Source organism: Felis catus, chromosome D3 (genome assembly GCF_018350175.1).
Source record: "Felis catus isolate Fca126 chromosome D3, F.catus_Fca126_mat1.0, whole genome shotgun sequence".
Lineage (NCBI taxonomy): Eukaryota > Metazoa > Chordata > Mammalia > Carnivora > Felidae > Felis > Felis catus.
Window position 1 is genome coordinate 80,677,338 of NC_058379.1, and position 24,804 is coordinate 80,702,141.

Consider the following 24,804-nt stretch of genomic DNA (forward strand, 5'->3'; position numbering starts at 1 on the left):
GGCTGGGACCAGCGTGGGCACCTGGAGTTGGACTCTGCACGGGGGGGGGGGGGGCTGGGTCATGAGCTGGGAAGGTCAGAAGTCAGGGTGGATTAGGGGGCACGACGAAGTGACAGGGGCTGAGAATAGCTGCTCTGGGGAATGAAGAGTGACTGCAACACATCCCCAACAGCACTTTGGAGACAGCTGAGACTGGAACAGCATTTCCGGGGGGGCTCTGTGCTACCAGAACCGTCGGTGTATTTCCTGGGCAGCGGCCCTCAGCGCTGGCTCCATGTGAGAGCTGCTTGCGGAGTATCAAAAAATAGCCATGTGCCAGAATCCCACCTTCAGAGATGCTGATTTAATTGGCCTCGGGGTAGGACTCACATGAGTATTTTGTTGTTTATTATTTATGTATTGTTAAAGCTTATTTATTTATTTATTTTGAGAGAGAGAGAAAGCGTGAGTGGGGGAGGAGCAGAGAGAGGGAAGAGAGAGAATCCCAAGCAAGGTCCACACTGTCAACGCAGAGCCCGATGCAGGGCTCGAACCCACGAAACCATGCGATCAGGACCTAAGCTGAAGTCAGATGCTTCGCTGAGTGAGCCCCCCAGGCGCCCCACACATGAGTATCTTCTAAAGCACCCTGGGTGATTCTGCTGTGCAGTCGGGCGGACAACCACAGTTATCAAGGGACAAGAGAAGAAGATGGAGAGTTCTTTTATCAACTCCGGGTGAGGAACGGACTCCAGCACCACATTTCGCAGTAAACTGAAAACCAGAGCACTAATTATTCGTAAAAGAACAAGCTCTGACAGATGCATCCACCTCTGGGGCCTCCTTTCGGAACAGAGAGGACCATCCTGGCAGGGCTGTCCTGGCACTGAGCCAGCTGGCCCGGAGGGCGAGGCCACATCCCTGGTAAATGGGCACTTCTTCTCCGAAATTCCACGTCTGTGAGGGTGGGTGGTGACGCTGACGAGGCCAAACCGGAAAACAACACCAGCCCCGGAGGGGCACCCATAGAGGTCACCAGCAGGAAGACAGATGGGGCCCGGAGCAGGTCCCCGAAGGCACCTCTGGCAGAACACCACAGAGGCACCCGTGGGGGCCAAAGGTAAAGGGTGAGAGGGAATGGGAGACTCTCCCGGAGCTCCGGCCCCGTGGGTGGGTGACCCCCACAAAGAGAATACCCCCATCCCACTGCTGCTCAGGAGGTAGGGGCATCCGGCCATCACTTCTAAATTGTAGGGCTGGTTCTTACACACAGGGAAAATTAATTAACCTTTTAGCCTCAGTGGGGTGGAAAAACACCAAGTCACCACGCAGGCTTTCCAAAGGTTAATTATTTCACATTTCAGTGCCTCCCGGAAGCACTGAAGATCCTCATCACAGTTTCTTCGCCCGCCCTGGATCCTCTCTCTCTGGTATTCACTTAAACGGAATTTCAGGGATCTACAATAGCCGAGCTGGCTTGAACTTGGGAACTGACACATAGGAAGGCACCAGAGGGCCTCGCGTCAGTTTCTCTCACCGAGTTGCAAGTTGATGGCATCTTACAGTAGAGGGGCCAATATTTATACAGCGCCCCATTGGTTTATACAACGATCACTTGTTTATCGTCTCGCCAAATCAGTAAATTCTGAAGACAGGTGTAAGTGGATGTGGACCTTGTACCGTCCGCGCACTGTTGGATACCTGAGGCCTCTCATCTCCAGACCACCTTACAGTGAGAGATTTTGGGTGCGGGAGGAACTAACTTCTCTTGATGGAATTCAGGTCAGAGCTGCCATATTGAGAACTCAGAGTCTAAGGAAGAGTCCAGTTTTACAGACTGGCTCATGATGGCATCACCTGGGAAAAGTGCCGGCCTCGTGGGTGTGTGACCGGACGGTGCTATGGGGCCCCACGTTCAGGAGGACTCTGAGGTTAGAAGGATCACGCACTGGTTGAACGTTCTCCCTTCACCTTGAAGAGATTTTTTAAATATTTATTATTTACTTTTGAGAGAGAGAGAGAGAACAGGAGGGGCAGAGAGAGGGAAACGGAGAATCCCAAATAGGTTCCGCATTCTTAGCCCAGAGCCTGATGCGGGGCTCGAACCCACACGCTGTGAAATCGTGACCTGAGCTGAAATCAAAAGGTGGACGCTTAACCAACTGAGCCACCCAGGCACCCCGACCTTGAATTTTTTTTTCGTAATTTTTAAACAAGGGCTCTTGCCTCTTTATTTTGCACAGGGCCCTGCAAATTCTGTAACCAGTCCTGCCCAGGAACGTCTTAAAAATGCAAAGTCTTGCCTGCACCTTCGGAATCAGAATCTGCATCTTAACAGGATCCTCGGGTGATTCACACGCACGTGGAAATCTGAGCAGCGCTGCTTATACCACCTCGGAGTTATCTTCCTAGACGTTAGTACAGAAAGGTGTTATTAAGAAGAGACAAAATATTCTGTAAAATACATGCAGGACAATGAAAACTCTGGCAACCTACAGGTTTTTTTTAAGTAGCCTTAAACTTAGTATCTTGGAATATGCAACAGTCTCAGGTTGTTTCAGAAGACTCACACCAAACAGAGACCTCGGCTCAGAATACTTGTACCCCCACAGGTAGGTTTCCTGGGATTCTAATTCTCCTGGAGCCTTGGGAAAGCCATCCACCCGTCCACTTTGGAAGTCGCTGAGATCATCCACTTGTGCCTCGGTTCTCAATCATTGTGCCGTCCCAACACGCCTGAGAGGCATGGCTCTCCCACCAGGCACCAGGGGGCTATAAGAAAGGGTGATGATCCCAAGTGGCTGCCCAGGCATCTTGAGAGTCAGGGGGAAGAAAGACATGCTTCAACCCTTGGCACTCCAGCGCTCACCCAGCTGCGAATCACTGAAGGAAACGTCTGTCGTATTTTCTGGGTTTGAGATCTTTGAGTGCATGGTGGCGTCTCTCAGCAGAAGAGCCCCCTGGAAATGAAGGACATGGGTCTCCCTCTCTCTCTGCCCCTCCCCCACTCTCTCTCTCTCTCTCTCTCTCTCTCTCTCAAATAAATATTTAAAAAAATTTTAAATAAAGCAAAATAAAATAAAAAGACAATACCAACATTTGATGAGATTTTGGAACAATTAAAATTCTCAAGTACTGGTGATGGGAGCATTTCCCAATGAATTTTTAGAATCAGCGTGCCAGTTAAAAAAAAAATACTGGCATCTTAATTGAGATTACTTTAAATCTATAAACCAGTTTTGAATAAATGACATTTTAACAATATTTAGGTTTCCTCTTCATGAACTTTGTATATCTGTCCATTTGCTTAGGTCTCCTTTGACTTCTTTTTTTCCAGTGATGTTTTATAGTTTTCAGTGTGGAGGGTTTGAACGTCCTTAGACTTCTTCCCAGGTATCCAATGTTTTCTTGACCTGGTTGTAAAAGCCGCCATTAAAAAATATATTTTTTCTAGTTACTTCTGCCGGTACAGAGAAAGACAATAGGTTTTGGGCATTTGGAATCCAGCAGCTTAGTTAATGACATAGGTCTCATGCCTGATCTCCCAGGGCACTAACTCAAATCTCACAATGACTACAATTTCTTTTAATTCATCTACTGCGTTTTAAAATTTTGAGATGCATGTTAGCTAAGCTCCATCAGTGTGCGTGTACGTATGTGTGCATGTGCACAACCGTGCTGTATGTACACGTCCCACTTACTCTTATCAGGCACTCTTTGGTCTCCTGCAGCCGTTGTGTGACTCTGCACAAGTGTCCCCATGGTTCTGCTTTCCATCCTGTCCCCGCCGGGCGGCCTCATGTGGACCTACCATTCTCTGTGGGTGTCGCTGGCGAGTCTCCTTAGTGACAGGAAATCTCACAGGTGGTGAAAGACAAAGGAGTCTCTGGCCCTGTGGACCTAAGTGACAAGGGCCCTCAGGGCCCTGGGAGCCCCAGGGGGACCTTCTCTGTCCTCTGTTCTCTATCTCAAGCACAGGGACACCTCAATCCACCAGTCTGCTCCTCTTGGCCTTCTGGGGTCAGGATGACTCTGGACTATTTTTACTCAGAACTCTGACAACACCTGTGGAGTTTTTTTTCCATACCAACGATGTCCCCAAATCTCTGGACATCAAGTGAGTGCCCTAATGTTGAATTCAAGTCTGACACCCACTACCTGAAGTCTGTGGCAGATTCTACACATTTAGGGGCTCAGTCCCAAGACTGCCCCACTTCAGACACCAGTCAAAAGTCCTAGACTACCCATACTTCTGGCCAACTGGCTATGAATCAGGGGTTCCTACAGTCCCCCTCCTCAGGTTGGATGGTTTGCTAGAACTGCTCACGAATCTCAGGGAAACACTTCTGTTTACCAGGTTTCTTATAAAGGAACAGTCAGGAACAGCCAGGTGGAGGAGACACACAGAGCAAAGTGCGGGGGCTGGGGTGTGGGGCTTCCGTGGCCCCTCTGTGCATGACACTACCCCAGCACTTCGTGTGTGTGTGTGTGTGTGTGTGTGCGCGCGCGCACGTGCGCCCCAATCCAGAAGTTCACCAAACCTCTCACATCAAGAGTTTTTACAGAGCTTAATCTCCAGCCCCTACTACTCTTCATGGTGGCTGCTAGGTGGGGCTGGGAGTTCCGACTCTCTAACCACTTGGTTTTCTAGTAACCAGCCCCATCCTGGGTCTTTCTAGGACCCAAAACATCCCTTGGCAATCTAGGAACTGCATTCCAAGTCACCCTAGTAGCATAAACCAAGGTGTGATCAGAAAGAGCTCTTCAGGGATAACAAAAGACATCCCTACCACTCAGGAAATTCCAGGATTTTAGGAGTTCTGTGTCAGGAATGAAGACAAAGGCCAAATACATTTCCTATACCACAGAGCCTCTGCCCAAGCACGTGGTCACTTCTTTTCTCCTTCAGGAGAGACTATGGACCCCTCAATTTCTTCTCAAACTGTGCCCTTCCGGTTCTTGCTCTGGGCTCTGTGTCCAATTCCCAGTAGATGACTCTGACTTTGTCATCTCATTCCCAATGTCCTCTCAATCCCAGCAAAACTCATTCACACCGAGTCACCCGCAGGTCCCAGCAACACCTGCTCAGGTAGGCAAGTGCCTTGGAACTGAGTGTGGAGGAGGAGGAGGCCATGTTCAGGTCTGAGGTTCCAGCCAGTGTGGCCTCTCTTGGTGAACTGGCCTGTGGCTTATCTGTTGGGCACACTGTTAGAAGCATGGCAGGACAAGGCACTGATATACGAGCTTTGTTATTCATCTTTTTCTCTCCCTCCATTTTATGGAAGTAAGCAGGCTCTGAGTGGCCTCTCCTCAGGGAAGGTTTGGTGATCAATCTATTTAATGTCAGTGGCTCTGTTTCTTTTGGAACTGCTTGAGGGGATTCCTTTGCGGGCTTCGAGAAGGGAAAGGAAAAAGGCGAATAGGGTCAAGACTAGCAAGCCCTCAGGTCCCTGGTGAAGTGGCAATATTCAGAAAGGATACTTATGTAGGGTGCCATATTACCCAGCCAACTCTCTGGACACTGGAGTTGCCAGTGAGGCAAGGGGTTTGGGGCTTTCAGGCAAAGCATGGCTGGCTGGCTGCTGACTTGGAGACACCACGCAAGCTTGGGCACCAGGCAGCAAATAAGACTTAAGACAAGGGGCTCTCCCAGGTCCTCGGGTTTGGCCAAAAACATCAGCAGCTCCTTCCCAGGCTGGAGGTATGTGGGTGTGGTGAAGAGGGAGCTAACGGTTTCCCACTAGCTTGGCGGGATGGAGACTGTTATGGGTTGAATTGTGTCCCTTCAAAAAAGATATTTTGAAGTCCTAACCTCTAGTACTTCAGAATGTGACCCTATTTGGAAATAGGGCCTTTACAAAGTTAAGTTAAAAAGGGAAGTGGGGGGCGCCTGGGTGGCGCAGTCGGTTAAGCGTCCGACTTCAGCCAGGTCACGATCTTGCGGTCCGTGAGTTCGAGCCCCGCGTCAGGCTCTGGGCTGATGGCTCGGAGCCTGGAGCCTGTTTCCAATTCTGTGTCTCCCTCTCTCTCTGCCCCTCCCCCGTTCATGCTCTGTCTCTCTCTGTCCCAAAAAAAAAAAAAAAAAAAAAAAAAAAAAAAAAAAAAAAAAAAACGTTGAAAAAGTGAAGTGGAACACCTGGGGGGTTCAGTTGGTTCAGCGTCTGACTTCTGATCAGGTCATGATCTCACGGTTCCTGGGTTCAAGCCCCAGGTCAGGCTTTTTGCTGGCAGCGTGCACCCTGCTTCAGATTCTCTGTCTCCCTCCCTCTCTCTGCCCCCCCCCCACTGCAGTCTCTCTCCCTCTCTCTCTCTCTGTCTCTCAAAAATAAAACATTAATTTTTTTTTTAAGTTAAGTTACAGAGGTACCTGGGTGGCTAAGTTGGTTGAGTATCCAACTCTTGATTTCAACTCAGGTCATGATCCCAAGGTCATGGGGATCCCCATCAGGCTCTGCACTGAGCATGGAGCCTGCTTATCTCTCTCCCTCCTTCTGTGCCTCTCCCCAGCTCATCGATTTTCTTAGAAAAAAAAATTAAGTTACAAGTTAAAATGAGATCACTAGGGTGGGCCCTAAGCCAATATGACTGTATCCTTAAAAGAACGGAAATGTGGACACAGAAACAGGGGCACAGGGAGAACACCACAAACTCCAGAACTGTGAGACATTCCTCTTGTATAAGCCACTCAGCTTGAGGTACTTCGTTACGTCAGGCCTAGGAAACTAACAGAGATTCAGAACTGGATTTAGGGGAAATTAAAAACATAGCATTCCTTACACCCCAGTGAGTTTGTGAACTGAGGTTCCCACTAGCTAGTGACAGGAGAGCTAATTTTCTGAAAGTCAATGTGGTTTTACGGGAAAAGTTCCTAAAACTGTACAGTATCCTTCAGCTGACCATTCAAGATTATAAGGAGAGGAGGCTTTCTCTCCTCTAGAAAGCCTTTCCCCCTCCTATAATCCTTACAAGATCGCGCTGAGGTAAATTCCATGCTACTGACAAGGAGCATGGCAGCCAGACAGGGTTGAGGCCAAGAACACAACTTTTGATTCTTGGCCCCAGGGACATCCCATCATTCTTCCTGAAAGAGAACTTTCAGGAAGTTCTTTCCTCTGTGGTCAAAATCCTTCAGGTTGGAATTTCTCTTTATTGTCAGATGATGATCCAGTCTCCTGGCAAAAAAACAGAGACGAAAATAAGTTTCCCACAGCTACACTGAACAAAGAAGCCACCGTTATGACGGCGGAATGAGAAAAGCCTTCCTTGGCCACTATCCATGTGAAGGTGACCGGGGCTGTTGGGAGGCAAGTTGCTCAAGAGGAGCCAGTCGGATTCCGGGTTTGGTAAGGGAGCTAATGCAGGCTCAGGGGCATAAATAAAGACATGGTTTGCATGGTCTGTACTTCACCAGAAATAACCATGCTTGGTGTTGAGAACCCGATTCTCTTGGGGCTCCCCCACACTAGTGTTATGTTGAGAGCACAGGCAGGAGGAACTCGGTGCCAGGAGCCAAGGCATATGAGGAAGGTGCCGTTCTTGGTCTGGACAGGAGTCCAGGCAGGGAAGCAGATAACCCCACCAGGTGAAGGCAGGCTTAGGTCTTACTTGGGAGGTTCCAGGTTCTAGAATGCAGCCGGGGAGGGACATTTCATGCTGGTTCAAATGGAGCTGTCACATAAGGGGTCCCAGAGTGGCAAACAACTGTCCCAGAAAGCATTAACACCAAAGATGGACGGCCACGGATGGAGCCTGTTGGAGAATGAGAGAGAATCACTTCCTAAGTTCTAGATTCTCGATGCCCCTCACTGCACGTATATTTTCTAGTAAAATTATATTTCATTCATTTAATTTTTAACACAGGGCACTTTGAGGTTGCGGCAAGTTTAAGGAAATCTTTTTTTCATAAACAATAACAAAAACAGTAAGAACAGAAGCAACCAGGGAAATTGAGAACCATGAAGGTTCTTACAATTTGTCATGAGGCCACTAGGGGGCAGAGGAAGATAGCTATTTGGAGCCACTAAAAAACACTGCAATCCCAATCCTTTTTTCCCCACCACAAAATGCTTGAGCAGAAAAGAAAAAGTATAGTACAAACCAAAAATGGCTTTGCTATTATTAAGAACTGCCAGTATTCTGAGGTGGCTTCTACTTCGTATATAGAATGCTGACTCTACTTTTAACTACAACTCAACCGGTCAAAATTCAACCATACCTACGATTCAGCGCCGTGCTTCTGACCTTGCCATGAGGACACCCCAGCAGATGTATGTCATGGTCCATGCTCTCAAAGAGCGCTCAGTCAAGCTGGGAAAAGGAGGAACACACACAGTTGCCATTTAGGGTTGATACGGCTGTTTGCTTGGCTGCTGCCATTTGATTTTGAGGGATTCTAAGTCCAGCATATGTCCAAGTATATCAGCCTCAGGTACAGCCTTGTTTTAGTCTCAGAAAAGTTTGAAGTTGTTAGTACACGACAGATCTTCTCCATTGCAACCATTCCTGTCTCACAGAGCACAAAGGAAGTAGATAATAACGAGTGGGAAACCAGTCACCAGGCACAGTGGAATAGCACTGGGAAGTACCTGTGTTAGTGTTTCACAGCTTGTGAGAGCCCCTTAGTTAATTATCTTAGGCAGGGAATTAAGGATTTGGTGCAGTGATCTTAAGGGTGAATTAAAGCATCTCCCCAAATCCCATGAGGTCTATGGGATAGCTCCATGATCTATCATAGAGGGCCTATGATGTCTCCAAATCCCATGAGGTCAGGGCAAAAGATAACATCCCATTCAAAGAAGGTGAGGCACTGAAGACTTATTTCTCCAAGTTCATTCATTCAGCAAACATTTATGAGCTCTGTGCTAGACCTGATGAGTGCCTGAGGGGCTTCTAGAGTAACTGAGGACACAGACACACAGTCTCCAAACAGAGTGCTATTTGAGATGCCATAGAGATATGTACAAGGAGCTATGTGAGCAGAGAGGAGAGGTTCCAAGGCTCAGCTGAGAGAAAGGGGCCCAAGGAGGCTATGTAGAGGTGGTGATGTTTTTAGCTGATTTGACTATCCCCAAGACAACTGGCAATAGCAAAAATAAAACGACCATGGAGGGACACTTCTGTGTTCCAAATTGCACAGGATTCCCACAGAGAACAAGACAGAACAAAACAACATTTTCCCTGTGGAAGGCAAGCTTACAATAAAAATAAAAAATTACAAAGCACTAGAGGACACAGTCACCATGAGTAAAAGTGAATGTCCACACTAAAAATAGCTTTCAGATAATACAATGTTCAGATAGAGTGCATAAAGTAATGTTTAAAATTAAAACCGCAGAAGAGAGACTAACTAATGAGGATAAGTATGACCAATGGGTTTGAAGAAGAGCCAAACAGAACTTCTAGAAATGAAAAATGGGATTGTTTCAATGAAGCACTTGGTGGATGGGGCTAAGCAGCAGCTTGGGACACAGCTAAAGAAAGAGTCTGTAAATTGGAAGAAGGAGCCAACAGGAGATAGAAAATACTAAAGAAAGCTTAAGAAACACGGAGGATAAAATAACAAGAGGTATCTTACCCTTAACAGAAATTTCAGGCGAGGCTAGAAAGATTGAGAGAGCGGCAAAAGTCAGGGAGAAACTGGCTGAGATTCTTTTTTAAGGTTTCTCAGAATAGGGAATCCTGAGCAATATAAATAAAAATAAAGGCATGCCCAGACAGATGAGAATGAAACTGCAGAAGTTAGCAAGGGAATAAAGGATTTAATCTCTCTGGATTAAGAAACCAGAAATCAAATCACAAAGAAACAGGCTTACCTGCAAAACACAATTGAAAACAGCCTTCTCAGTATCAGCTATGGAAGCCAGAAGGACAACGCACGTGTGGACAGAAAATGTAGACTTCAAAGTCTAGCCAAGCTGCTGTTCAAGAGCAAGGACAAAACAGAGACCTCTTTACCCAATAAAAATGGAAGGTTCGCCCCTAACAGATCCTCCCTGAATGAAACACTAAAGAATATACTTCGGAGAAAAAAAAAATAAGTTGAATCTAAACGAAATGAGAAGGATGCAGAAAGGCCATCTGTTTTTCCCTCTCATTCTTCTCCCTGAATCCCACTGCCTCTATTGCCTCTTAGGCCTCCTTCCTCCCAGGTGGGAGACTGGAGAGGATGCCCACAGATTACATCACCTCTGTCCACCTATACATGCATTCTGAGTGCCTCCGGCTGGGGTTCTCTACCAGCTCACCACTCCTGGGACAGGAGGTGACAGCCAGAGGAACCCCACAGTGCATCAGAGGGCCCCCAAATTGTATACTACAGCTGAGGCTTACAGAAGGGGCTGCACTTTCTGATTTTGTGAGGGAATCTCCTAGATGTCCAGTATGTGTTCCTCCAACTCCTGCAACAGCATCCCATTGGTCGAGGTGGGCCTTTTTGGGGGGTCTCTCTGAATCTGACTCTAAGACAGAGATTCCAGATGGAGTAGTTTATCTGGAAGACAATCCCAGGAGATGCTGGCAGGGGCACAGGGACATAAGACAGAGAAGAGGCAGCCAAGAAAGCATGTGGTATCTAACCAGCTACCTCTGGGGGTGACTGAAGCTTAAATCTGCTCAGAAAACTCTGGAAGTCAGTGAGAAACATACACCTCAGAGTAATCCCACCTGAGGGGCAAGGGAGCTGGGGCATTTATACACCAACTCCTATTCACCATTGTTGGGAGTCTGTTCCTGGGGGCATCATTTTCCCAGCACTCTGGCCTGCTGCACAGGTGGAAAAGGGGGCTCCAGGTCAAGAGAAAGTCCTCAGGACACAAAACGAGGTGTCAGCAGTTGGAATTCCAGCCTGTTAGCACGGAAGGGGAAAGACAAGTGTGTGGGTGGGGTTCAGGCAGCACCTGCTATAGCACTTTAAGTCAATGCCTTTAGGAGAATGCACTTTTTTTTTTTTACAGGCAGAAATAAAAGACCCCAACAAACTCAGGGCCATGACTCGCTGTAGTCCTCAGAGGTAAAGGGTGTTTGAGAACTTTCCGTTGCTCGCTGGCAGTTTCTAAATGAACGCCTGCCTCCAGCTCTGAGTTGTCTGGCAAACACTGGGAGGGGCTGCAGGCAGTCTGGAGCTTTTCACTATCATTAAAGTGACAGAGTCTGAAAACACCCAAGTGTGTGATTCGTCCACTGGCCTCGCTAATGGCCTGGCAGGCAGTCCGGCAGGTAGACACGTGCTCAGAAAACCATGCAGGTGCAGCTGGCATGCACACAGCAGGTGAGGAATGCCAAAGAAGCAGGAAATTCAAGATATTAAACTTCTGGCTGATTTAAAGTACAAAAAAAAGAGGACACATTTCATATTACTGGTATTTGCCCAGATCTGAGTACTATAAAAAGAACTAGAGAGGAATAGAATTAGAGACCCACCTTTTGGCACTCCTAAAATAAAGTGGAATAAAAAGCTCTCGGGAGTGACAGGAAGAATACCAGGGCAGATGGCCTTACACACTGCAATTTAGCCCTGGCAGTAACCACAGTGGGAAGACCTGTCCCGTCCCACTGAATGACTTTAATGACCCTGCCCTTCCTCTTCTTTTGTTCATTTCTATGGTTTACAATTTTATTTTTAAATGCCTGGTATTTTATAAGGTCTCTAATAGCTTGGACATTCATTATTTGCAGGCTGGTTACCTCACCTATAAAATAAAGATGCTAACTTTTGTGCCTCCTCATTTCGGCCTCTTAACTTTCTCTGCCATTCTTTGGATGTGAAGAAGAAGGACTGCTGTTGAGGGCCCCACATCTGTCTTGGCGGCTGTTAATGAGACTGGCATAAAAAGCAGAGATAGTTCCATCCTTCCTAAAAGAGAAGAAAATTATGTAGCAATATCTCTGTACCTGAGCTGAAACAGCCCACAGTACTTGAGTGTTTGTTAGACTTTAACATCAACTGCAGCTTTATCCATCCATTCCATTCATCAGTCCATCTTTTCATCCACCCACCCATTATTCCATCACACCAGCCAGCCAGTCAGCCATCTTTTCTTCCACCCTAACCAACCTTCCATTCATCTATCCAACCAACCCCAGCAGCCTCCCTTCCTTCTTTCTAGATTCCATTCCTCCCTCCCTCCCTTTTTTTCTTCCTTCCTTCCTTCCTTCCTTTCCTTCCTTCCTTCCTTCCTTCGCTCTTTCAATTAATGCATCTCAAACAATCACCCATCCATCTATCCATCCATCCATCCATCCATTTATCACAACCATCTAATACCTACTGAGTATCTCTGGGATTACTAAGTACTGAAATATGGAGATAAAAAATAATCTTACCCTCAGTCAGTTTATCCTTTAATAATGCTTTCAAACAAGCTATAAATGGGGATAATCTATTTTTCTTCTTTTTATTTTAACGGAAATCCTTTTCTCTAGAAATATTCGTGAATCTTCCCACATTCAGTGGCAAGCATGTTCACAGGAAAGTGGAAAGAGAATTCTTGAGGCTTTCACTGCAGTTCAGTATGGGGCCCTCAAGCAACTGTCTTTCCAGGAATGCTTTCTCTTGTTGGTTAGCCCCTCCTTTTGAGGACTTTTATTGGATATTGTAGATGACCCTGTTCACTTCTCTGGTGGAGTAGGAATTGAGTCCAAGCCTTCCAGATGTCTAGCAGGGCTCTGGGAATGTGCATGGCAGGTAGAATGAGCACTTCTGGGCCATGTGTTAATCAACGCGGCCCAGCTTCACTTTATTGGCTTGGCAACTGCCAGAAAACCTCCTAACTTCCCCAGTCTCTGTTTCTCCATATAGAGTTATCATGGCTCTGCTGGGTTTTGCACATATTGTGTGCAGTCTGTAAAAAGGGCTTTCAAAACCGCCAACTATTAGAACAAAAGTATTTCTTTTTAAAAGTGCTTATTATTTCTGAATTACATAAATAATAAGGATTGACGGTAGAAAAATCAGGAGATCTGAGGAAAAAAACTACAACAAACAATCATAAAACCATTGTAGTCTGACCACTCGATTTCCCTGAGATGTGTTCGTTGACTGGGAAAGATATGGACGATAAGTATTCAAGATGAAAAACCAGGTGCTGCAACAGGATATATGCTACTGGTCCTGTTATTAAAGACTATATTTTTGTATATATACATATAGCTGGAAGGTTATTTTTTTATTTTTTAATGTTTTTATTTATTTTTGAGACAGAGAGAGAGCATGAGCAGGGGAGGGGTAGAGAGAGAGGGAGACACAGAATCCCAAGCAGGCTCTAGGCTCTGAGCTGTCAGCCCAGAGCCCAACGCGGGGCTCAAACTCATGGAGTGTGAGATCATGACCTGAGCTGAAGTTGGACGCTTGACCGACTGAGCCACCCAGGTGCCCCTGTAAGGTTATTTTTAATTATCTTTACTTGTAATGTTAATACATAATATCAGAAAAGTCAGATGAATAAAAGACAAAAACTGATCCCGACCTACTATCTAGCTATGGTCACTGATGATATGTTGGCATATTACCCTTACAGAGTTTACTTACTTTTATATTTCTATATTTTACAAATATTCTACCAGACCATATATGCAAATAGTTACTTGCTTTTCCATTCTATAACAAATGGCCAACTTTCCATGTCAGTACATATACTTTGTGGTATTTGAATTAGCTTTGAGTATTCTGTCCTATGGATGTATCACTGTCTTACGGGTATGTCAACATCCCCTGATGTTGGGACATTTAACAGGTGCGTCTTCCAAAAGTTGGGAATGTTTCTCTTTAAACAGTATGTAATCAAGACCCTAACAGTGAAATCTCTGTGCCCATACATATTGCCAAATTGCATCTCAGAAAGGTTGGACTATTTATTCTCTTATTGTAGCATAGGAGAATCCTCACTACCCCCCGAGAATAAGAATATATTTATTTAAGTGTAAACTGGTAACACCTTCATGCTTTCAACAATCAATATACAGAAAGAGAAGTTTGGAAAGTCTAGAAGGAGCAGAAAGGAGAGTGGATACCTCCAAGCCTTATCCCCATCAGTCTAGGTGCTCCACGGGTAACCTTGTGAAGGCAAAACCAAGGAAATACAAACATAAATTCGTATCTTCCAACCCTTAGATAAAAACGTAGTAGATTAAATACATTGCCCTGAACCTTGCTTATTTTTATTAATGGAATACTGTAGAGTTCTTTCCATGTCAATACTGATAGCACATCTCCTCTTTTCTCACTGCATAGAGTTCATCCCAGGGAGGCAATAAATGTGGTAAGAGCCACTTGTCGCTTCCATTGTTTTCTATCACAAACAATGTTGCAATGAACAATCTCAATGCATTGTATGTTCTCTGTGCACACGTGCAGCTATAGAAGTGGAATCATATATTTGCAATTGCTGACAGGCCACATCCCCCTTCATAATGGATATGCCGAGTCCCATTCCCACTAGCAGTGTTCCAAGGTGCCTGCCCTTGCACAGACTGGCCCACAGAGTGTGGTATTAAACATGAGGATTTTGGCCAATTCAGTGGGTGAAAATGGTATTTCGGGGTTGCTTTCTGTGAATGTGGCCCACATTTGCTCATCCTCCTCTCCCTTTCCTTCCTTCCTACTTTCCTTCCTCCCTTCGTCCCTCCCTCCCTTCGATTTCTAGGAGTTCTTTATGTATTAGGAAGAAGAGTAGGCCTTTTTTTGTCATGAATTACAAAACTGTTCTTTCCATTTTTCATTTTCTAAAATTTAGCGTATGGTCGTTTTTTCCTTTCTGTGCAAAAGTTTTAAAAATATAGAACATATTAGTCTCAGGGCACCTGGGTGGCTCAGTGGGTTAAGTGTCCAACTTCGGTTCAGGTCATGATCTTACGGGTTCGAGCCCTGCATCGGCTCTGTGCTGACAGCTCAGAGCCTGGAGCCTGTTTCAGATTCTGTGTCTCCCTCTCTCTCTGCCCCTCCCCTGCTCGCGCCCTGTCTCTCTCTCTCTCTCAAAAGTAAACAAACATTAAAAAAATTTTTTTTTTAAATATAGAACATATTAGTCTCACTGTGTCCCTGGATTTTGAGTCTTGAAATGTTAAAGTGGGATGTTCTTCAGGAGAGAGTACATCTTAGGCGTCTAGGAGCTCATTTGCTGGCTGAGACCCACAACCTGCCCCAAATCACACACGGGGGCTGTATCTCCTTGGGTTATCAGAGGCTGGCTGCCTTTTTCTTTTCTTTTTGTTAAGCCTCATTTCATGGGAACAGGAACGCTGTAAGTATCTCACAAATCCATTTAGAGAGAACAGAGGGAACAGAATCAGGAGTGGGCTTAGGTCAGGGGAAACATAACACCATCAGGCCTCTGCAGTCCTCCCCGCCCCCAGCTGGCTGGAGTGACTTGGACTGCAGTGCGCGGACCGCCCACAGGGGGCAGCACTGCTGAATGAAAGCAGACACGACATGCTCAGATTGTGTGGAAGCATGTGAGCACACTTCAAGGGATTTTAGACTGCCCTGATCCCAACCCATTGATTTATAAACCACGTCCTACAGAAATGCAGAGATCATTCCACATCGCCGAGTAAGTAAGGATGTGCGTGGGCAACATTTCCTGTGTATCTTTGCCTTTCTTCCCGGCTCTGATGCAGCGTTCTAGGAGAGTCCTGGGGGGGTTAAGAATCCTGCAAAAGGATTCTAAGTCCAAGAAGCTTGCACGCTGGCCATAGACCCTCAGCTCCCTCAGCCCGGTCGTGTGCTACCAATGAGAACACCCAACAATGAAAGCACTTGGGGTGCCAGCCACTGCTCCAAGCACCTCACGCGGGTGACTTCACTTTATTTCCACAACCACCCCCTGCTATTACCGCTTCCCACAGGTGGGAAAACGAGGGACAGAGAGTTTAAGAAACTTGCCCCAGAATCCCCCCTAGTGAGTGGCAGAGCTGAGATCTGAAGCTGGTGCAGCCTGGCTCCCGGGTACATGTCAGCACGCAGAGCGGCCTCCATTAATTACAACCCAAAACCAGAGAAAATATGACTCCAAGGGAAGACGGGAAAGACAGTCACAAAGAAACACAGGTGCAAGAAACAGGCGAGGAAGGCCGCTGCCTTCCCATCCGGGGGGTACTGCTGCTGCTGTAAATCCCCGGCCACTGTGAGCACCCCGCTTTGTGCTGGCGAGCAAGCGGGGCTGGGAAAAAGGGACCCCCGGATGCCAGGCTCAGCACTTGGCTCCCCTAGCTCAGCCACCTGGGGCAAATAACTTTCTTTTTCTTCCTTTTTTTTTTTTTCTTATAGCGGTAAAAATATACCTAACACAACATTTACTATTTTTGTTTGTTTGTTTTAAAGTGCACAATTTAGGGGCACCTGGGTGGCTCAGTTGGTTAAGCGTCTGACTTCGGCTCAGGTCATGATCTCGCGGTCTGTGGGTTCCAGCCTCACGTTGGGCTCTGTGCTGACAGCTCAGAGCCTGGAGCCTGTTTCAGATTCTGTGTCTCCCTCTTTCTCTGACCCTCCCCTGTTCATGCTCTCTCTCTCTCTGTCTCAAAAATAAATAAATGTTAAAAAAAAAATTAAAAAAAATAAAGTGCACAATTTAGCAGCGGTAAGAGCATTCACAATGTTGTGTAACCATAGCCATGGTCCATTTCCAGAACTTTTCATCACCCCAAATAGAAACTCTGTACCCGGTAAACAGTGACTCCCCACCCCACCCCCCTGGCCCTTGGGAACACCTGTTCCACTTTCTATGGCTACGAATCGGACTACCCTACGTACCTCACGTAAGTGGAATCACGCGGTCATTTGCCCTTATGGGTCTCGCTTATGTTGTTGAGCATAATGTTTTCAGGGCTCCTCCACGCTGAGCACATATCAGGATTTCACTCCTTATTCAAGTTCAGGAACACCGTGTGCATATACCACGCTTCGCTTATTCAGCCATCTGTGGGTGGGTTGTTTCCACCTCTCGGCTGTTGGGAACAGAGCCGCCACGAACGTCGTTCTACACGGATCAGCCTGAGACCCTGCTTTTGATGTTTCGGCATCTACACCTCACAGTGGAATCGCCGGGTCACATGGCAAGTCTATGTTTAACGTTTTGAGGAGCCGCCAAACTCATTTTATTTTTAAACAGGAGATTCCCCCCCCCCCCCCCCCCATTTAGGATCCTGGACATAAATAGGCTTCCTAATTATTTCCCGGGGCCAACAAGCAGAGTTTTCCAGCCCCTTCTCCAGGAAGCAGCAGCCCTTCCAACGTCTCGTTAGCTCAGGGCTCAGCAATACCTTCCGCCCCCAGGGGCCCAGTGAATGGAGTGCAAGCACCTGTTCGTGGGTCCTTTCCTCTCCTCACCTTGACTCTGCACCAGCCTCTGACCCAGTGGACCCCACTTCCTTCTGCACGTCTGTTTCCTTTATAGTTGCTCCCTGTCTACCGTGTAAGCTCTGTGGAGCAGGGACATTTTTTTCCTCTTACCTTCTGTTATATCCTCAAAGCCTAAGATGGAACCTGGCACATAGGAGAAACTCAGGAAATACTTGGCACCGAAGACAAAGTGTCGTGTGCTTCCATAGCCTTTCTATTCGTGGTCTCATTTAACCCTTATAACACTCTGCGAACCCCACTTATCCCTAGGGCCAAAAAACAGGACCAGAGAGTTTGAATAACTTCCCTAAGGTTACATGGCTAGTAAAATTTACATTCTACCTGTAATCCAAGTGGTAACCACACAAGCGTGTGCCAGCGTCACCGAAGGAAACCAGTTCTCTTCAAACGACCCACAAGCTATTCTTGAGGCCCTAAGGATGCCGCCCCTGCCAGTGAGCACGTTCCTGCCCCTTCCTGAGTCTGGACTTGAAGACCTGCGGCATGACTGTCTTCCGACCCCTCAGCGAGGACCTTCTTAATGCCCCACACAAAGCAGAAGCCAGGCAGTGACAGGTCATAGAACTTTCCTGACGGTGTGAGGCTAATGAAAGCACCAACCGGAAAATAAATTGGCAACACTCTCAGGCTCACACCTGCACCCAGGGCTCGTCATCGTCCTGCCCGTTCTCGCTACCGGCCTGGTCCCTGGTTCCCCACAGAGCCAGGCAGCCGGGGCCACCACTGTGGTCCGGGCGTCCCCCAACCTCCATGTTAGTTCGTTCTGGCCGCCATAAGAAAGCACCGCAGACTGGGTGGCTTAACAGAAATTGATTCTCTCACATTCCTGGAGGCTGAAAGTCTGAGATCAAGGTAGCATCAGGTTGGTTTCATCTGAGGACTTTCTCCGGGGCTCGCAGATGGCCACCTTCTCCCTGTGTCCTCACATAGCCTTCCCTCTGCGTGTGTCTGTGCACAATCTCTTCACGAGGACAGCACTCAGATTGGATGAGAACCCGTCCAACTGACCTCACTTTAACTTAATGATCTCTTTAAAGCCCCTATCTCCATATACGGTCACATAAGGTACTGAGGGGTTAGGACTTCAACACAGGTACGGGGGCAGGGGGAGGGGGCAGACAATTCAGCCCAACAGGACTCAGCTCAAGGAGTACACTTCTGCACTTTGTAGGAACCTAAGAATCTGCTCCAAGTTGTGCCGATCTCACTGACGTCCTCCAAAGAGGACTGCTAACAGATCTATTCTTCTCAGCTCCTCCAGTCAAGTGGGGAATTTGCCCAAGTCACAGGGTTACATATAAAAGGAAATGGGGTGCCTGGGTGACTCAGTCAGTTAAGTACCCGGCTTTTAGCTCAGGTCATGATCTCACAGCTCGTGAGTTCGAGCCCCGTGTCAGGCTCTGTGCTGACAGCTCAGAGCCTGGGGCCTGCTTCAGATTCTGTGTCTCCCTCTCTCTCTCTGCCCCTCCCCCACTCGCTCTTTGTCACTCTCTCTCTCTCTCTCAAAAATAAACATTTAGAAAAAATTTTCAAAAAGGAAGTGTGTGTCTGGTGGGGATGATGGATTGAAAGGGCCCACCAAGCCATAAAATTGTAAGATTTTCTATTTCCACAGTATTTCCACAGAATGCCAGTTATGAGGTGGTGTGGAAAGGGGGGGAAGGTCGAGGTGCCACGCTGGAAATGGGAGTGCACCCTCAGTTCAGAATTCTGTTCATCCTAGAATCGAAGCCCCTGATTTTAATCCTACGAACAGAGCCATTGCCCATCCTGAAGGAGCAGGATGCCTTGCTTCACACGTATCCGTGCGGGACCACAAAGCACGGCTTTCTTCCTCTCCTGGAACCATAAATTGAGGTCTGTTCTCCACTCATCTGCTCGCCAGCTCTTGGCAGCCTTCTCTGGACCTCGGGGCTCTTTGAGTACTTCCAGTCTTTGTTCAAATAAGCAGCCTTCTGATGGCTGGCCCAGATGTGAAGCCCACATCTGGAAACTATCCCTTGTCTCGGCCCAGGCGTTCAGGTCTGGGAGATGTGTGAGTGTCGGGCACGCCCACACCCTGCCTGGAGATCCCCGCACAAGGTCCTGTGCAGGACAGAGATTTTGGAGGCTGGCAGCTTGGACTGGAGACAGTGTGTTGGGTTAAATCCCAATGAGAAGTCAGTTGGAAAATGCTGGGACCTGCCAACACATGGGCGCCCCTATCCTATCATCCTTCTTCGGTCTTCTTGGTAGGGCCCACAGTATCAGGCCCGCCACAAGCTTCCAGCATGCAACCCACTGAACGTGCTACATCTTGCTGATGCTCCCCATTTTGGCCCGAGGATGGAAAATGTTGTCCAAGCTTGGGACTCAGTCTCCCAGTTTGGCGATTCATACCTGAGATTTATGGGCCGGCATGAGGGTGAGTTCAGCGGGCTCCTATTCTTAAAGAAACTGCTGTGCTATGAAGCCAAAAAACTAGTATGACCCCATTTGGACCCACATCAGGAAGGACATGCTCTGTTCACCATCCCGAAGGAACAGTGAGCAGCAGAGAGTGGTTTGTGTGCAGGAAGGAGGTGGCATTTCTGGTAGAACCAAAGTTTGTCTGAGCAAGTGCTCGTATCAGGTACTTGGGTCAGTCCCCATTGACAGATTTAGGGTCTGACTGTTCCTATGAGCCCAGAAGGATCCTCACTGATACACCTGCCTGACCTAACCTTTTTCTCCCCTCCCTTGAATGCGTTCTAAAATTTCTCAAGTAGAAAAAAAAATTAAAAACAGAAAAAACCAAAAAAACTATTCCTCAAATTCCAACAAAAGGAATAACCACTGTTAACATTTCGGTTTATAAATGCCAAGCCTTTTCTCATATGCATGGACAAATACTTCCTAAAATAATGAAAGGCAACATTCTATAACCTAATTTCTATTTGATATCTCATAATACTTCTGTATCAAGACTGCACAACTACATCTGTGCTCTTAACAGCTGTACTGCTGCTCAAGAGAGGACCAAAAATCTGTGGAGGCATTTTTAGTTGTTACAACAAGGGGGTGAAGCGGGGGGGAGGGGGGTGGATATGCAAAGGGCACTTAGAAGGGAAGAGACCAGGAAACTGGATGTTCTATAATCCTTAGTCCTGCTCAAATTTTGAATGTCCTGATGGATATTCATGAAGGTGGGAAAAAAACCTATTCCTAATGATTTCAGCTCCAGACCTAACTCCACTTGACATATAAACACAAGGCTTTTTGGCATGATTTAAGTATACACTGAATTTTGTAACAATGCAACTAATGAGTTCTGTTTTGTTTACACTTTTTACTATAAATTGTCAACTCAACTGTTTCGAAATCTCATCAGGAATGGCAAAGCCGCCCATAACCTTTGAGTCACCACGACAGCCACCTGGATCTCTGTTGTAGTCATTGCATTCATAGTGATTATACATATATGGGAATCCACTCTTCCACCTTTTCTTTCCGAAAGTCAGATACAGAAAGTGTCTGTAACATTTCGTGGAACTTTGTTTTACTTCTATTAAATCCTAACTTATTTAAATGCAGATTCAAGCATCTGGAATCTTCATTATATCTTCAAATGTAGTTGTGCCTAAAAATTTGCAAATTGAAACTATTATCTGTTGGCTCTGTACATCCCTTGTGAGCCCTGCTCTCCACCTCTAGGGCCAGAAACCTCCAAGTTACAGCTTCCAGATTCCTTCCCATCTGGCTTCTCTGAGGGTCTGCCAATGGGAGGCACTGGGGAATGGAAGAGATCAGGAAGACCCCTTTTCCCCCTGTCTTTTGGGTCGTGTGGTGTGCCGGGTGTGGTGTGCAGGGGGGCAGACACGGTGGCCTTGCATTCGGAGGCTCTGGGGGACATCATTTTCCCCTTTGCTTCTCCAGCTCCAGGGGGTAGTGAGTTCCTGTAGTTACTAATCCTGGATAACCCTACCTTCCTCCATATGCTCATCCAGCCCTGCCCAAACCTTTATAACCAATTCCCTAGATTAACTTGCTTCTTTTGAAATACTTAGAGTGGTTTGTTTTCTGACTGGACACAGAAAGGATAAAAGACACTTAGGATTTTACTCTATTTAACTTGTTTATATTAGGCCATCATATCCTTTTTCTTTAAAAAATTATGCACTTGCAGGGTGAAAGGGCACAAACTTCCAGCTATAAAATAAGTCATAATAAAGAGAAGGAAGGAAGGAAGGAAGGAAGGAAGGAAGGAAGGAAGGAAGGAAGGAAGGAAGGAAAGAGAAAGGAAGAAAGAAAAAGAAAGAGAGAGAGAGAGGAAGTCAGTAAGTCAGTCACAGGGAGGTGTGCACTATGACTGTAGTTAATAATACTCTATTACATATTGGAAGGTGAAGGTTGCTGAGAAAATAGATCTGTAAAGTTCTCATCACAAGGGAAAAAATCTGTTTTGAAAGTAGGCAAGGCAATGAATGTCAGTAGTCATCATGGTAACCATTTTGCAACGGACACAAGTACTGAATCATTTTGCGGTACACCTAAAACTAATATGTCAATTATCCTTCAATTTAAAAAAATTCGCACTTGGATAAATATATTACCTATGAATTTAATTTGGGGTTAACAAAGGGGGGTGTTGCGAAATATTGATTACTATAATAAAGCGGTGTTGAGAGTGTTGGCAAGGATACGGACACATTTGCTGGTGAGCTTTTGTGGGTGGAAGTGTAAATTGGTACAGCCTTTAGGAAAAACAGCATGAAGTCCCCCCCCCAAAATTAAAAATCGATCTACTCTATGCTTCAGCCATCCTATTTCCGGCTATTTCTCTAAAGGAAATGAAGTCAGTATCCAAGAGATCGTGGCACTCTGGGTTCGCTGCAGCCTTACACCGAGTAGTCAAGAAACAGTAATGCTTATGTCCACCAGGAGATGAATGGATAAAGAAAACATGATCTCTCTACCCATAATGGAGTATTATTCAGCCCTAAAAATTAGAATTCAGAGATGCTGAGCGAGGAATGGGGGGAGCCAGGGAGCGGGGAGAAGTGGGTCCCCGGGTCACCGCCTGTTGGGATATGAGATGAATGAGTTCCAGGGACTCTAATGTAGAGCTGGCGACTCTAACTAGTGACACCGTATGGTGTATTTTAAATTCGCTGAGACAGTGGTTTCCGGTGTTCTCACCCCACCCAAAGCCTGGTAACTTAGCTTCAGGTGGGAATCATTTCACAATGCGTAGCATATTAAGCCATCACACGGTACTCCTTAAATACACACCTTTTTTTTTTTTTGTCAATTATACCTCAATGAAGCTGACAAAGGCTTATTTTTAAAAGTGGTGTCGGGCCTGACAAAGTTGAAACCCACTCAGGTACGTCATCAGGGGTAGTTTCCCGCAGGCCCACATTCCCCTCTCCGACACCGAGAACTGAGCCTTTCCAGGACGCCGGTGCCACTGGAGTGAATACCCGGGTACTCACGGCTCTCAGTGCACTGCAAACCCTCCGATGACTGCGTCTCACAGAACTCAGTTCTGCCGCCTCTCCCCGCCTTCCTGGACGCGCGTTTTCGCAAAGACCCACAAAGCCTGCGCTTGGGGGAGGCGCGGCGGCGGCCCGGGCTACGGGGGGGGTGGGAAGGGCGCAGGCGGCCGCGCGCGCGCACGAGGGCGCGCACGGGGCGCGTCCACGGCGCTCGGCGCCGCCGCCGCCTGGAGCCCCCCGCCCGCGCTCTGCGCAGACGCGGCGCACGCCAGCGCCCGCCCCCGTGAGGCCGGCCCCGCCCCCGAAAGCCGGTGGTCCCAGAAGAAGGGGTAAAGGTCCGGGTGGGCCGAAGCTGAGGCGCGGAGCGGGCGCGGAAACCGCACTCCAGCCCTTGCCCGACCTCTGCCCTGCGGCCAAGCCGGTCTGTGAGCAGAGGGTTTTGCTTTGACGCCTAGGGTTCTGAAGATACAGGCCCTCTACAGGGAGCTACCATTTTTGAAAGGGCTTCGTATGAGTCTCTACAGAGACCCATACATCTTCTAGCTTTCATCACAAGCCTAAGGAGATACGTATCTAGTCAACTCTTCAGCTTCTCACCATATTTCATGATTTCCACCCGAATGCGAAATCTCGTGAAATCCTTGGCTTCCGCTTCCCGTTCGCCCACCGGATCCAGCCACTCATCAGATCCAGTCCATTGGGCAGCCAGGGGTTTCTGCACGTTGTCACACTCTCCATCCTGACGTCACCTTGCCAATTCGTCCCAGGGATTACAGCACCTATTGGCTTTCTTCTTCGGGTCTTCATTTTCCATTATTCATATTCCAGCTGGAGTAAGCTTTCTCAAAATCAAATGTGACCGTGTGGACGATGACGACCCTTCAGGGCTTTCCTAGTTTTAAGATAGAGTTCAAAGCCCTTAATAAATCTCAACTGGTCCCCATTCCTAATATTTACCGTTTCTTCATTGTTTCTGTATCCTTCTCCACATTCTGTCCATCCACAGACAAATGACTCCAGTTGATTGATAACAACATTAACCTCTGATTTGTGGGGGAAAAGCTAGGATTAAATAATAGGCAATAATAGCGTGCAAATAGGGAGGAGCACGACTGGAGTTTAAGCTTTCTACATTTCTCAATAGCACCTCAGAGTTACTAAGTTTTTTTTTAAGTATGCATGCTAACACTACAGTAACCACCAAAGAAAGACCTATTGCACATCATTTCCAAATAAATTCTTAAAAAGACCAAAACCCATAAAATAGTAGAACAAATAACACCGAGATCCAACTATATCAGTAATCACTCTACATGTAAAAGGACTAAACACTCCAATGAAAAGACAAAGACTGTCAGACTGCACAAAAAACAAAATCCAGATATAGGCTGTTTAAAAGGGCTACTTCTTGGGGCACCAGTGGGGGCTCAGATGGTTAAGTTTCCGACTTCGGCTCAGGTCATGATCTCACTGTTGGTGGGTGGGAGCCCCGAGTCAGGCTCTGTGCTGACAACTCTCAAGTCTAGAGCCTGCTTCAGATTCTGTTTCTCTCTCTGCCCTTCCCCGACTCATGCTTTGTCTGTCTTTCTCAAAAATAAATAAACATAAAAAAAAAAAAAAAATAGAGGTGCCTGGGTAGCACAGAGCTGGCTTTGGATCTGTCCCCTTCTCTCTCTCTGCCCTTCCTCTGCTCATTCTGTCTCTCAAAAATAAATAAACTTTAAAAACAGAGATACTTCTTAAATGTTAAAGTAGACTAAAAAGTCAAAGGGTGAAAAAATCACAAACCAAGAAAAATAACTGACCAAAAGAGAAATCAAGTAGTAATATTAACATCAGACTAAGTAAACTTTAATATGAAAAGCATTACTGGAGAAATAGGTCATAACATAACGAATGATAAAAAGTCCAATTTAACATTTACAAATTTGAATGCAACTAATAAAACCTCAAATATGTATAAAACAAAAATTGATAGCTCCATGAGAGACATTACCAAACTCACCATCTCACTTA

General features: G+C 46.7%; 2 long non-coding RNA genes across 7 annotated transcripts; both read right to left on the reverse strand.

The window, feature by feature from the left end:
- Nucleotides 1-328: 328 nt before the first annotated feature.
- On the reverse strand, nt 329-5,980 carry LOC123381087. Of its 2 annotated transcripts, XR_006587581.1 has the most exons (3): nt 2,476-5,980; nt 2,289-2,387; nt 2,045-2,112 (listed from the first exon to the last, which is right to left on the reverse strand). It is a non-coding gene; the product is annotated as an uncharacterized LOC123381087 (long non-coding RNA). The 2 variants fall into 2 exon arrangements; XR_006587580.1 differs by lacking the exon at nt 2,045-2,112 and adding an exon at nt 329-1,950 and having other exon boundaries at nt 2,289-5,980.
- A 656-nt stretch (nt 5,981-6,636) lies between these two features.
- LOC102899181 lies at nt 6,637-22,984 on the reverse strand. Of its 5 annotated transcripts, none has more exons than XR_002147788.3 (6): nt 22,786-22,984; nt 11,667-11,830; nt 10,689-10,822; nt 9,792-9,893; nt 8,195-8,286; nt 6,637-7,728 (listed from the first exon to the last, which is right to left on the reverse strand). It is a non-coding gene; the product is annotated as an uncharacterized LOC102899181 (long non-coding RNA). The 5 variants fall into 5 exon arrangements; XR_002147786.3 differs by having other exon boundaries at nt 9,792-9,896; nt 22,786-22,983; XR_006587585.1 differs by lacking the exon at nt 10,689-10,822 and having other exon boundaries at nt 6,637-7,151; nt 7,585-7,728; nt 9,792-9,896; nt 22,786-22,974.
- Nucleotides 22,985-24,804: the final 1,820 nt, after the last annotated feature.